This window comes from Epinephelus moara, chromosome 23, assembly GCF_006386435.1.
Source record: "Epinephelus moara isolate mb chromosome 23, YSFRI_EMoa_1.0, whole genome shotgun sequence".
Lineage (NCBI taxonomy): Eukaryota > Metazoa > Chordata > Actinopteri > Perciformes > Serranidae > Epinephelus > Epinephelus moara.
The window spans coordinates 1,290,836-1,303,806 of NC_065528.1; the positions used below are offsets into that span (position 1 = coordinate 1,290,836).

Sequence of the window (12,971 nt, forward strand, 5' to 3'; positions counted from 1 at the left end):
CCCACACACACACACACACACACACACACACACACACACACACACACACACACACACACACACACACACACACACACACACACGTCCAGGCCCAGATCAATAGAAGTGCTTCTCTCACCACACCCTCTAGGCTCCAGGCTTGTATAGCCGCTCTACCCTTTAATGATCACTAATTAGACAGCAGTAAAACACTAGTTGACAAGCAGGAAAAAAGCGACAGGCAGTTCAGACTTCCACAGGTCAAATCCTGCAGACACTTGGACCACAGTGGCTTTGGAGAGCCTTTAAATTGAAGTCTTTCATTTTAAAACAGTGCAGGCACAAAGGAGTCGGTTTGGTGCTCGATCACTCAAAATTCTTATTTCTATAGGTTGAAGCCAAAATGACAGTGTGAATCAATGAAAGATAAGGACTTAACATGGTCAATATAGGTTCATTTGCATGTCAGGGATAATTTTGTCAAAGTAGGTGTCACTGTGTCACACTGAATTATTGGATAGTGACTGCAAAGCATGGTTTTATTTAACTGGCAAATCAATTAGCTGACTAATCAATTTCAGCCCCTAGTAATACAGTCATGTTTTTGCTGACATCATAGCCTAAAAGTGTGTTCAGACTGAGCATAAAGTAATTTCTAGAGGTGGTTCGGATTGTCTATGAAGACAGTCTAACAACAGTGTAAAGAAATGAGAGAATGCATAAATGCCTAGAGCCCAGATTGAGGCAAAGATCGATCCATGCAATCTGAAAATGTTTGGCACTTCTTCCAAGCAATCAAAGAAAAGAGGTCAGGAAGAAAACATAGAAAGGACTGGTGAGATTTGAGATATGTCAGTGACTGGCCTTATAAATAAATACAGATGCACTCCATGAGTACATAGTCAGAGTGTCTGGAGATAGCAAGCTTACAGCTAACATCTGTAGGCTACAGTTGGTACATTGGCTGCTGAGACAAATGAATCCTCTATGGAGCATGAATGTGGTAACTACATTTCATGATGTGCTCATTAGAGATTTTGTGTGTAGATCTTAGGATACTGGCCTGATGCTGGCTACAAGAAAAGTCTGAGGTCGCATCATCTATTAGGAATCATCCGCTGGGGAGTATGACTATCCACAGTGATACAGCAATATCTTGCCGTGGAAGACAGTGTTTTCTCAAAGGGAAATCCTAACTGACTGAACAACGCTATCAGGGGAAAAACTAACTTCTGTTGTGGCTGCCAGGGACAGAAAACACATTACTTGTTGTACAGCAGAGGATTTTCCCATCACAGGTCTTCCAGCCAATGTTAAAGGCGTATTGGTTAATTCAGGCTTTGATAAGTAACTGCTTTGGCAGCTGCAGCTCTGTATTTGCATGCTAACAGTAATGCTAAGAACTCAATCCTATGTTTATGGTCCTTTGTTTTGATGCTCCTCCCCTCCGGTTTTACAGTTTTGATCTTTATTTATTATTTCACACTGTCACACAGACATATTCCCTTATGGGACCTGCCAACTACAGCAACAGCCCGCTGCAGCTACCAGAGGTCAAGTGTCTTGCTTCTGTCTACCTGTCTACTGGGCTCTCTTTGGCTCTCTCTCTCCATGTAAGGCTTTGAGTCTGCAGAGAAGTGCCAGCTTTAATGGACCGCATATATACACAGGGAGCAGTGGGGTAAGTGAAAGAGACAAGGGGAAAAAATAGACTACAGGCAGGAAAAAGCAAAGCACAATAATATATGATAAAAGGGGAGGTTTGACAAGACAGAAATAACTGAGAAGCCTGTTAATTAATTCAAACTCCAAATTCCTCTCAATCAATCCATCAGTCAGTGAAATACAGATGTCAACATCAGCAAACACTCAGAACGACAGATGGAAAATAAGGCTTTAATTTTGAAGTTCTGCTTCCACTTTATTTAACCCTTTTTGTCATGTATCTAAACAGTTTATCCTGTTTAGATAAATGACAAAAAGGGTTCAAATGTCTTTATGTTCCCCAGAATAAAGTACTGAAATAGCTTTGGTATCTGTACTGTATGTATCTGTATAGCTTTGGTAAAGCTCAGGTGTCATATTGGCAATGAGACTTAACAATTGTGCATGCAAGCAAGCATCACTCTTTTTCCACACTGACTCTGTTAAATCTGCACATCTGTTATATCATATAAAAGAACCACGTAGTCTACCTATCAGCTGCGTGCTTGACATCAAACTGGAGATATAACCACTTAAAAGATGTGCAAGTACTGTAAAACTTCAATTAAAAGTCTAGTCCAAATTAAACGGCCAGTCCCTGTTACTAGCCCTGTGTGGCTACACATTTTGACAAATAAAACTCTGTCTCAACTAGACGCCTGGTCTGGTTGCCAAGCAGTTCATTTTTATAAGTTCTTTGGATGTATAAACCCAGGTTGTTTTGCTACCCACTTGAGCTGACGTTGGTTAGTTGCTTAGTTAGCCCTGTGAGGCAAATTGTGATTTGTGATATTGGGCTTTATAAATAAAATTGATTAGATCGTGCATACAAAGATAAATGTTTAAACTTAAGTCAATTTGGAGATGCTACACATTAGATCAACCATAATTCAATCGTTCAGCTCATTTTACTGAGACCATGACCACCAAAGAATAATTCATTCAGATTTACCGGCATGGTAAGGAAGAGAGACAAAAAAAAAAGGAAAATGTGGTGACTCCCTACTTCTGAGGTGGTCATAAAGTCAATTTATGTGTCAAATCAAAAGGGTTTTTCATAAACAATAACCCAAGTTGTGAGCATCATTTTAAGAGGATAAAGTGATGTGTCAGTATGCTGTTTGCCGTAATCCTTAAGTGATAAATCGAGTGTCGTAACTGTCTCTGTCTTATGCACTGTCTCTCGGACCTACATCAAATGAATGATTCATTATTGATATATTCGAAGCCTAATGTTTATACAAGTAATATTCATACTGGTTTTAATAAACAATTGGATTTTATTTCCCCAGGTTTACTGAGCAACAGTTAAGTGTTAAAGTAATTAAAGGCCTGTCCCAAATAGACACGTTTAGTTCATCGATTTAAGCAAATAATGGCGCGGGCTGTTAATTGAAGTTTTACTGGGTAGTTTGCTGGGTTAACGGGGGTGGTTGTTATGAGCCACCCAATTCTTTCATAACCAATATGAGAGCTGTGTCCACATACTCACTGTAAAGTCAAAGACAATTCAGGGCTCCAGACTAACTTCTTTTTTAGTAGGAGCACTGTAGCCCCTAAGTGAAAATTTTAGGAGCACAAGCAGAAAATTTAGGGGCACACCTTAAATTGTCCTGCAACGTGATTAATCACATTTTTTCACATTCACGTTATAATCAAAGCAATTGGAGACTAAGAACAAAGTGATATGAGTCTGATAATATTTTAGTGAATCTACATCATATCAGACATCATCATCATATCCTGTGTCTGTGACTTCCTGTATGGACTTAAGGCTGCTGGAAACTTGGGAAACTGTCCAACTGAATCTAAATGTCTGGACTTTGCTGCACTTGCAGACGTGCGGACATTGCAGGCATGTTCCCTGGAAGTCTGGGGGTGCTTAGGGCTGTCCAAAGCTACAATTCATCCAGTCTACAAGGGGCCTTAAGCAGACTTTCTGCAGACTTCCAGAGAGTCTACTTGGGGTGCAGACTTCACTGATTTAATAACCCACATTTGATTGCAATACGGATGTGACGTTGTGGGTTTTTCAACTGCCACAAACAAACAAACATAGTGTGTAAAATAGTTATTGATAGTAAGGCCTATTAAAATGCTACCTGAATTGTGTTGGCCAGAAATAATATTCAACCACATCATATACAATAATATGTATAAGTATAGGCTGTAGAGGGACAGAAAATACATTGTATTATTGCAGCCTATCAGGCTGCACAGTAAAATATGATTAAAAAAAAATTGGCCAAAAAAACAACAAAAGAAGGTCTTCTAATGTAAGTAATACTCAACTGATGGAGTAATAGTCCTGTCCTTATTTACAAACATTTCTGTTTTTGCGCATGTGTAGCCTGTTATATAGAGATGTATTAATACATTTTGTTTAGTCACAAAAAAGGCTATACATGGGATTTATATCTCTTTATCTTCAGTAACAGATGAGTAGGTACTATTCATCAACTCATATGACAGCAGTGATAGTTGAATGTTTCCATGACAATGAGTAAAACGGTCTTGAGGGCTGTCTGTCAGCCGCTTGCAGTCTCTGCCCTCGCAGACTTAACGTCATGACAGTAAATACTTTACATACGTACAACTGAAGTCCGCGAAGGCTCAGTCTACGAGTCCAGAGGGTGGACATTTGGATTCAGCCTCCGACCTGACCGCAGCTTGTTGTCACTGCCTCCTGCTGCAGCAGCCTGCTCTTGTCCACTTTCCAGGCGAGGCGCAGGTCATCTCGAACAAGCCTACTAATGAGTGCAGATGACGTGGTCCTTGCAGTTAACTAATCACTCACTCCAGACTTTCCTCCTCTCACACATGTTGGCCTACACTGGCGGACTCACTTCCTCGTTTTACAATATGAAAAAAAAAAAAAAAAAAAAAGGCTGCAAATTTGTGGATCGCACACAAGCGAGTAGTTGTAAAATATACTTGCACTGACCCCAAAAACGGTCGCAAAATGTGACCATGTGGTCGCAGTCTGGAGTAGGGATGTAACGATTACTGGTAAAATGATAAATCGCGGGAAAGTATTACTGTTTAATTGTCATTAAAACTGTGTTTGATTACCACACTTTGAAAAACTCACGGTGATACTTCTCATTGCCTGGAAAAGCAGCAACGGTCCCTCAGACGCAGGCGCGCATGTGCAGTTTGCAATGTTTGGCCTCTGAAAACATGGCAGAAGGCACCGAAGGCACCCGCATGGACAGTGCTCCGGAGATTTTTTCCCCCTCTAAAAGGACAAAGTCTGAAGTCTGGACGTATTTTGGATTTTATAAAGGATGCTGAGGGGAAACTAATTGAAGATAGTCACCCTGTCTGCAGAAAATGCAGAAAAAAAGTCTCTGCGAAGGGGGGTAACACTTCAAATTTGATGAGCCATTTCTGTGACCACCACCCACAACTATACAGCGAGTGTAAGGTAAGTTATCTTTTAGCTGAATGCATGATGTGGGGACTTAGGAATAGTGGAAAATGTCATGGTTTGTCGGTCTAACTTTCCTATAGTTCGTCAATAAAGGAAACTGAAGTTTTAAATGTTACCTAACGTTACTCCTGTAAAAATACATGTTATTGGGTGCAATGGGCGAGTAGTGTGTGCAGGTCTCTGCACACGACAAATACAGCAGCAAAACAACATGTTGTGTTTCCGCTATGTACGGCTGCTGCTACTTATTATTGCTGACGCTGCTTCAGAATTGAGGCAGATGCACAATAATTACAGTAGAGATGCATTAGACTCACAAGTCAGTCTTTAGATGCTTTGCTTAACTAAAGACTGATGTCTTTCTCCCTGATTTTGTGTTTAGATGGGCGGATACAATTTCAGAGTTTAAAAAAACTCCCTACGTTGCAGAACCAATAGTAAATCCACAGGGTGGTCCTTCGGTGGCTCGCTGAACTCTTGTGCTTGTAAACATAGTCCGACTAGAAACACGTGTAGCGGTACAAAATGGCTCAAGTCGCACAATCTTTTGGACTGAGCACACGTTTGATAAAACGGAGTTAAATCTCTTGGCATCCATTTTCAAGCTCTCTGTGTGTTAGTTTCCTTGCGGACGAGAAAAGGGGGAGCGCACATTTCCGGGAGGGTGTGTACTTTTCAAAAATGCAAGAGGCGTTGCTTTCTTGCCGGCTGTTTTCTCCGGTGTGTTAAACACACTTTAGAAAGGAGTGTCCCCAGACTATCAGAAGGCGGAGATCTCTGATTGTCCGGTGGCGAGACTAGAGATGCATGTTTGGTCCATTTCTGCACGGCACTAGCTCCGCTCCACTGCATATATACTCCGTCGTAGCTCCGGTTGCCGGAGCCCAGAGCCCAGAGCACAACACATCAATTTTGCACAGAAGCATCGGGTGGGACAGGAAGTCCGACACAGATCCGGTTAATTTTCAGAATAAAACGTTCCGTGTTAAAAGCAAATCCTAGAAGGAACACTGCAAAGTGTTTTGTTTTTACAGGAGTAACGTTAGTGTGTGTTTGTGTGGGTGTGTGTCAGTCAGATGATAATAATAATAATAATAATAATCAGCATAATAATAATACTTTTTTTTTTCCTTATTTACAGAGTGGGCATGCAGCAGGCAAACCCAGTGATGCTACTGCTACTACATCCTCATCTACAGTGACACAAACGATACAGAAAGCATGTCAAAGGCAGGCTGCTTATGCACCTACATCGAAATTTGCTAAAGAGCTCACTGCAGCCCTCTCATATTTCACTGCAAAGGACATGATGCCATTCCAAATCGTTGAGAGGCCTTGCTTTCTGAGGCTGATAAAGGTTGCTGTGCCTCACTTCTTATCTACAATTTGCACAAAGTGCAGTTACCTCTTATGGCCATAAGGTGCCATCTTTAATGCACATTTGTATGTTTGATGTTTACATGTTACTATTTCAATGTTTCTGCCAACAGAAAGTACATTGTCCTCATTATTTTATTTACTAATTTGTAATTTTATTTAAAGCTATAGTGCGTAACTTCAGTCGCCCCCCAGCGGATAATTCGTTATTACAACAAACAAGCCGGCACTTCCATGTACACAGAGTAACACTCGCCACACACCGTGTACACAACGCTACACAACGTGGCGAACACCAGGCTGCTAACATTACATTACATTCATAGCACCAGTTCCAAGAAAATAATAAAGTACTAGGTCCAGTACATGTAACAGCAACACATACTACTCATAATATAATTATAAACCAAGTCACTTACTTATCCAACAGCAGCAAGGCAACATCCGTGTCTGCCCTCAGCCCAATTTCTTCCTTCAGGGCTCTCCACCGAGGAAAAGCGACGCCAATACAAATCTTTGTTTGCCTTCTCTGTCGGTCACTTTCCTTCTTTGCTAATAGACCTTCTGCCGAACGTCCAGGCTTTTTCTTTGTGGTAGGATTCACTTCTGAACCGTGTCTCGGCCGCTTCTCCACCATGTTGCTTTCTCTTTCTACCTGCGCTCTACCTCTTGCTATGACACTCTCCGCTCTTCCTCCCCCTCCCTTCTTGTTGTGAGGTAAAACGCAGCATTTCCTGTGCGCCAGCGTGGGAATGTCGCCAGTCGACACGCAAACTAAAAATGATATATATTGAAAAATACCGCGAGATGTTAGAGGAGCCGATCGGCTTAATCAGCATTGTGTCATCTCCTCTAGTAGTGGCTTGGGTGAAACGGACACTTACGGACATGTAGAAGTTACGCACTATAGCTTTAAGTACTTTTTGAACATTTTGAGCACATTTCAACAACACCGCCATAATGATGATCATTTTGGTCACAATAACCATGATATGAAATTTTCATACCGTTACATCTCTAGTCTGGAGCCCTGTAATTTGACAACTAGACACCTGGTCTGGTTGCCAAGCAGTTCATTTTTATAGAAGTTATTTGGATGTACAGGCCACATACCCTCTGGATTTATTGAGCTGATGTCAGTTAGCTGTTTAGATTGCACACACAGATAAAACTTTTGTCAGTAAGGAGGAGAAAATGCTGTCCATTTTGCTGGCCAAGGAAGATGGTATCTCACTCACTTTCGGTGGCCACATTATTTGCTGAAAGAGAGTGAACTGGTAGCACCACACCTTCAGATTCCCGGGAAGCTGGCTGCTGTCGATCTTTGTGAGCCCCTCTTTCAGCTGCCTCTGGGCCAACTTCCCCATCTGCCTATCAGACAGGTCGGCTGTGTACTCCCCGCCGAGGCTTCGGATGGGTTGCTGTGTCAGCAGCGGTATCTTCTCCCCTCCAGCAGTGAAGACCGTCCTGTCGTCCCTCACCCCTTTCCGAATTGGAAGGCTCCTGGACTTTGAGGGCTTGATCTTCATTCTCACCGACATCATCAGCTTGTCAAGGCGCGTGAGGAGACGTGCTGTGCATGGAGCAGTCTGTAGGATGGTTGTCACGTCATCCATGTACCCTCTCAGTGCAGGGAGTCTTCCTCCTGATGGTGATCTGATCCCTCTGGCAACTTGCCTTCCCCCAGTGAGGATGACCTCAAACCCCGCCATGAAGAGAATTGGGGAGATTGAGCAGCCCATAGTGATGCCGACTTCCAACTGCTGCCAGCCTGTCGTGAATCCGTTACAAGAGAAGCTCAAGTGCAGGTTGCTGAAGTACTTGGCTATGATGGTGGTGACGCAAGCTGGAATGTGAAAGAACTCCAATGAGAACTCGACCAGCTTGTGTGGTACTGAGCTGTACGCATTTGCCAGGTCAAGCCACACCACATGAAGATCACTCTCCTCCCTTTTGGCGCGTTGCATTTGCTCCCAGATCATGGATGAGTGCTCAATACATCCTGGAAAGCCTGGAAGCCCGGCCTTTTGTCAGCTTGTGTCAATGTAGTTGTTGCTGCTAAGGAAGCTGGTCATCCTTCTTGCCAGGACCGAAAAAAAGACTTTTCCTTCCACGTTCAGCAAGGCTATGCTCCTGAACTGGCCAATGGTAGTGGAATTTTGCTCCTTAGGAATGAAAATTCCGACTGCTTCTTGCCACTCAGCTGGAATGGATTGCTTCTTCCACACGACTCTCATGAGCTTCCACAAGATCTTCGCCACTTGTGGGCAGTTCTTGTACAGCTTATGCAGAAGCCCATTCGGTCCTGGTGCCAAGGCTGATCTAGCCTTTCTGAGGACCTCTCTAATCTCACCTAGCCTGGGTGGAGAGGTGTCAAATGGGGTCCTCGGGAGTCTGGACATGGCACATAGCCAGGTGCGCCAAGTGGTGTGTCTTTGGCTGCATCCGTATACTGGCCCTTGACGTGCTGTTCCAGGTCATCTTTGGAGATGATCAGCTTCCCGCTTCGCTTTTCATCCAACAGCTGGCGGGCATACTTGAACGGGTCTTTTCCTTCCGCTTCCTATGTCTCCTGATTCGTTCCGTCCAGCGCGGCTTGGCTAGCCTCTGCTTCAGGTCATCCCATGTAAGTTTGAGGCCTTCTTTCTCCTCTGTAGTTGCTTTCCTCCACCTCTTTTGCAGCTGGCACCTGTTGCGTACAAGCTCCTCAATGTCTTTCTCCCTCCATCTTTTCCATCTTGGAAAGGCCTGTAAAGGTCCTATATTATGGAAAGTCAGAATTCCATGTTTTTTTTTGTTTTTGTTTTTTTACAAAGCAGGTATAGGTGCACCTATATAAATACTTTGAAGGTATCAAAGCGCTCAGTCCACAGAGAAACTGTGCCTTTAAACTGTGCCTGAGCCATAGGAAAATTCTGTGAATTTGAGATGCCACAAGTATACTATATAGACTGTCTGAAACATGAACATGCAAAATGGGTCCTTTGGTATTTCCTCTTGGGATGTTTTTCATTCTTTATGAATGACATCAGTTGACAGGAACTAAACATGGACCCAAGCTGTTGCCTAGCGATGTAATTCCAGTGAAACAGTGTACAAAGATAAGGAAAATGAGTACTTCAGACGGAGGGGAAAATACAGATGTATTCAGGCAGACAATATGAAAAAAATAATGTTTTTTGAACATTAAAGCATGTGAACGTGTTCTAGTAGAAACCCAACATACAAGTATGAACCTGAATATGAGCATGATATGGGATCTTTAAGTCATTATATTGGAGGAAGTATTCTGACTGAACTGCTGTCTAGCACAGTTAAAGTGAACCATGATCAGGGCCGTTTGCTTGGCTTGGCTCACTTCAGCTCCGCCACTTTGCCCACATTTTCAGGCACAGGTTTGCCAAAAAATCTGAAAACATAAATTTATTAGAATTCTGAGTCAAATAGCTTCTTACAGGATATTAATCTGGCAAATCAGATAAAACATGGGGCTACAATAGCATCATGAGCAACAGGCTACATAATATACACAGAAATTTTTTTTTTTACTTAAGTCAACCCAAACTTCAGGCTTTAAGACATTCCTGTAAACCCTAGTACATAGTGGGGTCATATAGGGTATATATTTATACTTCTGCATCGAATTGACGCCGTAGCCTGATGTGCACTTACCCAGAAATGTAATTGTCCTTTGCAGCAACGCAGACCTCCTCTCTACTTTTGTAATCTGAAACCATTTCCCTTAGTGGACACAATAAAGCCCCCACAAATAGCATTTTAAGTCTTGTGTGTGATTTATCCTGGCTTCATATGAGTAAAGGGAATCTCGACTAGCTGCTAGGTTCATTTATACAATGTAAAATGCCTTAGGCCTGTGCTAAGAACATTAGCGTGTTGTATTTCTTTAGAAAACGTATTTAGTATAAGACAGTTGTTTTGTCGGTGAACATTGTGAGTTGTAATAGAGCTGAATTTTGTAACATTACCTTTGTTAAATGTTGCTGGTGTCCCTGGCTTTATATGAGAAGAGGAAATTTCCCATAGCCTCTAGGATAATTTATACAATGTAAAATGCCATTGGCTTGTGTTAATAACATTAGCATGTTGTATTTGTGGGGAAAATGTGTCCAGCAACAGACAAGCGCTTTGTCTGTGAATCTTGCGAGTTACAATGAAGCCTATTTGTGTACTTATGTTTGAAACAGTCCCTATTAAGACACATTTAATGTGGGTTAAATGTGTGTTTTGGGTCTGTTTTGAATCAACTAAACTTAACAGCACTTCACAGAAACTCCACCGCCAACTAGTGTTTTGGAGGTGTAACTACAGAGTGACAAAGACACACCGCAAGGAGTATAAATGCTCGCTACGGCGTAGGCCACATGCATATGCTACATCGTAGGCTCTGCATAGAGCTGACGCACAAGTATTAATCTGCTTTAAGCCTTTACTCCTCTGACAGTCACACATAAGCAGGCCTCTCCTTTCAAATTTCAAAGAATTACTGCCTTATTTATGAGGTCAAACTGATGTCCTCATTCTGTGTGAAGTCATTAGGTCTTATTAGTCTACCCTGCAGTTTGTTTCCCAGGGGCATATTAGCAGCCATCAAGTTTGTAAAGTCATCCTCAATCCTAACAGCTACTTTCACAATGTTTAACTTAAAACACAAAAAACCCTTTCATCCTGGTATTCATTATGATGACTAATGTGAGCCTTTGAAAACCAAGCAAAAGTGAAGGCATCACAATTGAACAGGTCAGAGCAGGCAACATTCCCTGTGGATTTAAACTATTACACAATTCACGTTTCTCCACATTGTGGTCTGACCTTAAACCCACAACGTCTAGACTATTGTGACGAGCAATCCGCTCCCTAACAAGATAACAGCCAAGTCACTTTCAGTCAGGCCAGCTTGCTAGCATGATAATGGCTGCCTTTTATTTTCCAATAAATCCTGCTCAGAAATAAATGAGAGAGGGGCCATGACACCAAAACCTCATTTCCTACTTTCTTTCATTCTTTTCCTTGAAGTCACTGTGGGGGTGGGGGGTTGGGGGATGGGGGCTTCATATGCAGCCATCTGCTCAACAATGCATACATTTTTGTATGTTTGTGTGCAGTGGCATTTGTGTCTGACAGCCAACCACAGCATGGGAGGACTGTGAGAGGCTGTGAGGACTCTCCTGCAAAGGACAAGGGACAGACTCAGGTTTTAACATCTAAACCTAAAAGTCTACAAGACTAACACCTAATTCACACCAGATTTGAGATGTAAACCATGCGTGAGTGCCAATCCACACCAACTCCAACCTGTCTCAGCATTGCAGTCCTCAGATCCAGCTGTCCTCTTACTTTTCAGGGAGGCTCCATAAGGAGCATGATGAAGGAAAAACACATTGGGTCTATTTAAACAATCTTTAGTGCTTGGTCTTAATTGCATGGCACAAGTGCATCTAGTATGTGTCCAACCACATGTAATACTTAAACAGCGGATAATTAGGGCGCAAAGTAAGCTGCAAGAGGCAAACGGGTTGTACTTAGTCCCTTAATTATGGGTGTGTTTTGGGGGTATCATTAATTCAGTGCCATCTCTCATTTCCTTCACAAACAAGATATATCTGCACATGGTGCATGGCTATTTACAACCCCAATTCCAAAAATAAACTGAAAAGCTGTGGGGTTGGGGGTGTCTCAGTGTCCATGGCACCATAGGTAACTTCACATCTGTCAAGGCACCATGAACGCTAAAAGGTACAAACAAATTTTGGAGCAACATATGCTGCCATCCAGATGAAATCTTTTTCAGGGACGTCTCTGCTTATTCCAGCAAGACAATGAGACAAACTGTGCACATGTTCCAACAGCATGGCTGTATAGTAAAAGAGTGCAGGTGCTAGACTGACCTTTCTGCAGTCCAGACCTGTCTCCTACTGAAGTGTGGAGCATAAGGAAGCAAAAACTCTGAATGGGAAGAATTTCTCTTTAAAAACATGCTCCTGCCCCAGATTTTTTGGAACATGTTGCAGGCATCAGATTCAAAATGAGTGTATATTTATGAGAAAGAAAAAAAAAGTTTATGAGCTTGAACATTAAATACTGTGTATTCAATTGATTACATTTCAAAATGGATTTATGATAAGGCTGTGCAATTAATCGTCTGGTGATCGCGATTACGATTTTGAGGTCAAACGATTTCAAATTTAATGAAATCGAGGGTAAACGATTTTTGGTCACGGATGCCTGGAGATGTTATTTTGTCTTCTATGGAAGCCACGCATGCGCAATACCGCCCCCTCCTCTCCTCTCCCCTATTCACTCCACGAGCCAGTGAAGTAGGTGAACTACGAATAATGTGAGGGGTAGGTGATCGCAGAAGATTTCAAAAACAGCGTGTGGAAAATGCCAGAGGGAGAGCGAGAGAGGTTGGTCTGTGTGTGTGTGTGTGTGTATGTGTGTGTGTGTGTGTGTGTGTGTG

The 12,971-nt window shown here is 42.4% G+C and overlaps 1 protein-coding gene across 1 annotated transcript in view; it reads right to left on the bottom strand.

Moving 5' to 3' along the window:
• The window catches only part of LOC126385214 (pleckstrin homology domain-containing family A member 5-like), a 628,760-nt gene that overhangs the window by 499,390 nt on the left and 116,399 nt on the right, over positions 1-12,971 (bottom strand). The window lies entirely within an intron of this gene.